A 5,000-nucleotide genomic window follows, 5' to 3' on the forward strand; every position below is an offset into this window, starting at 1 on the left:
GACCTGTACCACTTACGAGCGAGAGACGCGATCGCGTTGCTCACTGTACGGCGTCCGATACCGAGCCATCAGCATGTCGGTCCCCATGCGCGTTGCACTCGCACTCGCAGTCGCAAAAACGTGGGGCAAATATATTACGCGGAAGAGTTATAACAGACCGAGCCCCACTGCATGAGGGGAGTCTTTGTCACTAATGTACACAGATGGAACATTTTGGACTGGAACCAGATTACCCGTACACACGGCGCTGATTAGTAATCAATGCAGAGCCATCAAACTACAGAATATATATACAACTGTCCGTATACATGCTGAAAGAGTCTGCCCACAATGGGAACCACACGTCAGCCAGCCACTCTGATCACGCACCACTCTCTGCTTCTAACGGGCGCACATACAATATGTAAGCACCAGCATGGAACAACATCCAGTGCATCCTCTCCGCCACATTACACAATCCACACTATCACAACCAGACCAGGAGGTCCATGCGGAAAATACAATATCCCACCCTTTCGACATCCACCATTGCGCAGATCAGGCACCAACACCCACACATGTCCTATACAACGGTGCACCCAACATCACAATAGTACCTCCTGTCACAGCGCACAAACAATGACATGAGTCAAAGACACAGGTCTGACACAAGCATAGAATTGGAGCGCCGCCTCTAATAAGCCAAAGGTGCATCCTGACGTGACAAATCTGATCATGTCACAAGCATTCACTTACTATAATCACTATCAACGAACCTGCCGCCCCCGCCCCCCCCTACACCTTTCCTTACAACAACGTGTAACCTAACCTAACCTAACCTATGTTGTACCTTAACCTAACCTATGTTGTACCTTAACCTAACCTATGTTGTGCCTTAACCTAACCTATGTTGTGCCTTAACCTAACCTATGTTGTGCCTTAACCTAACCTATGTTGTGCCTTAACCTAACCTATGTTGTGCCTTAACCTAACCTATGTTGTGCCTTAACCTAACCTATGTTGTGCCTTAACCTAACCTATGTTGTGCCTTAACCTAACCTATGTTGTGCCTTAACCTAACCCATGTTGTGCCTTAACCTAACCCATGTTGTGCCTTAACCTAACCCATGTTGTGCCTTAACCTAACCCATGTTGTGCCTTAACCTAACCCATGTTGTGCCTTAACCTAACCCATGTTGTGCCTTAACCTAACCCATGTTGTGCCTTAACCTAACCCATGTTGTGCCTTAACCTAACCCATGTTGTGCCTTAACCTAACCCATGTTGTGCCTTAACCTAACCCATGTTGTGCCTTAACCTAACCCATGTTGTGCCTTAACCTAACCCATGTTGTGCCTTAACCTAACCCATGTTGTGCCTTAACCTAACCCATGTTGTGCCTTAACCTAACCCATGTTGTGCCTTAACCTAACCCATGTTGTGCCTTAACCTAACCCATGTTGTGCCTTAACCTAACCCATGTTGTGCCTTAACCTAACCCATGTTGTGCCTTAACCTAACCCATGTTGTGCCTTAACCTAACCTATGTTGTGCCTTAACCTAACCTATGTTGTGCCTTAACCTAACCCATGTTGTGCCTTAACCTAACCCATGTTGTGCCTTAACCTAACCCATGTTGTGCCTTAACCTAACCCATGTTGTGCCTTAACCTAACCCATGTTGTGCCTTAACCTAACCCATGTTGTGCCTTAACCTAACCCATGTTGTGCCTTAACCTAACCCATGTTGTGCCTTAACCTAACCCATGTTGTGCCTTAACCTAACCCATGTTGTGCCTTAACCTAACCCATGTTGTGCCTTAACCTAACCCATGTTGTGCCTTAACCTAACCCATGTTGTGCCTTAACCTAACCCATGTTGTGCCTTAACCTAACCCATGTCGTGCCTTAACCTAACCCACGTCGTGCCTTAACCTAACCCACGTTGTCGCCTAACGTAACCCACGTTGTCGCCTAAACCTGCTCTGTAATTGTTATACGACTCGTTCAATTAGTGTAGTGTTGCCCACCCGCAACCCTCGCAATATAGTTCGCTACTCGCACTCCCCGCTCCCCTGTGTATCGCTTCATGTTAAACACCTTGCAAGTCTTGCTCACTTTCCACATGCTCCTGCTGTACACTGTAATGTGGATGGCAGCAGGACGTACATGCCGCCCCTCCCCACGTCCCCACCTTGCCCCCTGCCTTCGCAAGCTGGTTGGTGAGAACTTTGCATGTTCAATGCCCTCCGCATGCGACGTACTCAGGCTACGTTGTGGTGCGGCCTGTGTCAACTGTCCGCTAATGTCGTACGCGTAAACCACAATCTGTACTGCACATTCGTCCTTATGTACTGAATGATACATCGTGGCACATGTGTGACCGTACAACGACTGCGCCCAAAAACGGCGGACCATACAGTGCAAATATTGTGCACGCAGCTACGTGTCGTCTCCCTATGAGAGCTGGATTGCAGTGTGGTACGCCATAGAGACGTGTGGGAGGAACGGACGCCGTGGATGGCGATCAGCATGAGCTGTCTGTTGATGTATTCGGACCTAGTCGTCTCTCCTCACACACCGTGATGGCATGGTGCACCGCGTTCCATATCTGCGACATGCTACAGAGGCCGGTTGACAGTCGTTCGAGCAATGGACATCGCATACGTACGGGGGCCACCTTCCACGTATTGTCTAGGCGTGCACATTTTGTTGCGTGTATGTGGGCAGACGTAGTGTGGCGTGACACCTGACACAGGCATGCAATAATCGTGGAAGTTGCAAATGGCGATGGACGCCTGCGTTTTCTGGTGAAGTTACGCAAATGAACAAATGGTAACCTGTTGTGGTGCGGTTGTTCTCGCTAGGGGTGAATCGGTGATGGCGACGATAGGTTGAGGTACTAACCGGTTGTTCCAGCGATACCCACCATGCCGACGAAACTGAACGGCATCTGGGTGTGAAGCGATACGCGGCGGTGGCTGGGTGGGACCGTCCCCGGCCGGTGAGGGGGCGCCTCCCGGCGTGCTGGCCGCGCGGTGCGTGGGCGCACGCGCTACAGCCGGCTGGTGGGGGCGGCCAGTGGCAGGCGCGCCGGCCGACGGACGCGGCAGGCGTCGCAGCTGCGCGCCGGCGCACCCTGCGCGCGGCGCCGTGCGGCCAAAGTAGGTCCTCGCGGGCCCGGTGCGAAGCGCGGTGGACATCTTCAGTGTGCTGGTCCGATTGAGGACTGTGTGCGTTGAGGATGCGCTGCCGCCCGGCGCTCGGCGCCGCGACGCCGTCTGCTGCTCGGTCGCCCCAGCGGTTCTCGCTGGTGGTTTGTATCGCAGCTGTGCGGATGTGTTGGCGCGTGCGCTGTGCTGGGAGAGTTCGCTTCGGCACCCAAGTGGGGCTTTTGTCCTTCTGTGGCGCTGGCGTTGGAGCTGCCGGTCACCGTAGGTGGCGCGTGTTGTCTCCCGCCGGCAATGCCACGACAGCACGCTCCCGGGCCTCTGTCGGCAGCGGCAAGCTCAGTTGGGAGCACGGGTGGTCGCACCGAAAGCGTCTACTCGCCTAACTCCGGGCGATTGCGCCTCTCTCGAACCCGACCAAGTACTTGGGACGGCGCTGCGCGCCGCCGGGACCTGAGAGGGTTTCGAGGTGTATTGTGCAGGGGAGCTCAGCCTCCTCCTGTTTGCAGAATGATTGAGCGGACGCTTGCGTGTTCGCGCGGGCCCCCGGGACACACTCCCGGGCGGCCGGCTGCTCAGCTCTAGTTGACGCAGCTCCCTGGTTGATCCTGCCAGTAGTCATATGCTTGTCTCAAAGATTAAGCCATGCATGTCTCAGTACAAGCCGCATTAAGGTGAAACCGCGAATGGCTCATTAAATCAGTTATGGTTCCTTAGATCGTACCCACGTTACTTGGATAACTGTGGTAATTCTAGAGCTAATACATGCAAACAGAGTCCCGACCAGAGATGGAAGGGACGCTTTTATTAGATCAAAACCAATCGGTCGGCTCGTCCGGTCCGTTTGCCTTGGTGACTCTGAATAACTTTGGGCTGATCGCACGGTCCTCGTACCGGCGACGCATCTTTCAAATGTCTGCCTTATCAACTGTCGATGGTAGGTTCTGCGCCTACCATGGTTGTAACGGGTAACGGGGAATCAGGGTTCGATTCCGGAGAGGGAGCCTGAGAAACGGCTACCACATCCAAGGAAGGCAGCAGGCGCGCAAATTACCCACTCCCGGCACGGGGAGGTAGTGACGAAAAATAACGATACGGGACTCATCCGAGGCCCCGTAATCGGAATGAGTACACTTTAAATCCTTTAACGAGTATCTATTGGAGGGCAAGTCTGGTGCCAGCAGCCGCGGTAATTCCAGCTCCAATAGCGTATATTAAAGTTGTTGCGGTTAAAAAGCTCGTAGTTGGATTTGTGTCCCACGCTGTTGGTTCACCGCCCGTCGGTGTTTAACTGGCATGTATCGTGGGACGTCCTGCCGGTGGGGCGAGCCGAAGGCGTGCGACCGCCCCGTGCGTGCTCGTGCGTCCCGAGGCGGACCCCGTTGAAATCCTACCAGGGTGCTCTTTATTGAGTGTCTCGGTGGGCCGGCACGTTTACTTTGAACAAATTAGAGTGCTTAAAGCAGGCAAGCCCGCCTGAATACTGTGTGCATGGAATAATGGAATAGGACCTCGGTTCTATTTTGTTGGTTTTCGGAACCCGAGGTAATGATTAATAGGGACAGGCGGGGGCATTCGTATTGCGATGTTAGAGGTGAAATTCTTGGATCGTCGCAAGACGAACAGAAGCGAAAGCATTTGCCAAGTATGTTTTCATTAATCAAGAACGAAAGTTAGAGGTTCGAAGGCGATCAGATACCGCCCTAGTTCTAACCATAAACGATGCCAGCCAGCGATCCGCCGCAGTTCCTCCGATGACTCGGCGGGCAGCCTCCGGGAAACCAAAGCTTTTGGGTTCCGGGGGAAGTATGGTTGCAAAGCTGAAACTTAAAGGAATTGACGGAAGGGCACC

At 53.0% G+C, this 5,000-nt stretch overlaps 1 non-coding gene across 1 annotated transcript in view; it reads left to right on the forward strand.

Moving 5' to 3' along the window:
* Positions 1-3,743: 3,743 nt before the first annotated feature.
* Positions 3,744-5,000, forward strand: part of LOC124729134 — a 1,909-nt gene continuing 652 nt past the window's right edge. The window contains exon 1 of the ribosomal RNA XR_007007558.1: positions 3,744-5,000. This exon is cut by the window's right edge and continues 652 nt beyond it. This is a non-coding gene — a ribosomal RNA (small subunit ribosomal RNA).

This window comes from Schistocerca piceifrons, unplaced genomic scaffold (assembly GCF_021461385.2).
Source record: "Schistocerca piceifrons isolate TAMUIC-IGC-003096 unplaced genomic scaffold, iqSchPice1.1 HiC_scaffold_1193, whole genome shotgun sequence".
Taxonomy (NCBI): domain Eukaryota; kingdom Metazoa; phylum Arthropoda; class Insecta; order Orthoptera; family Acrididae; genus Schistocerca; species Schistocerca piceifrons.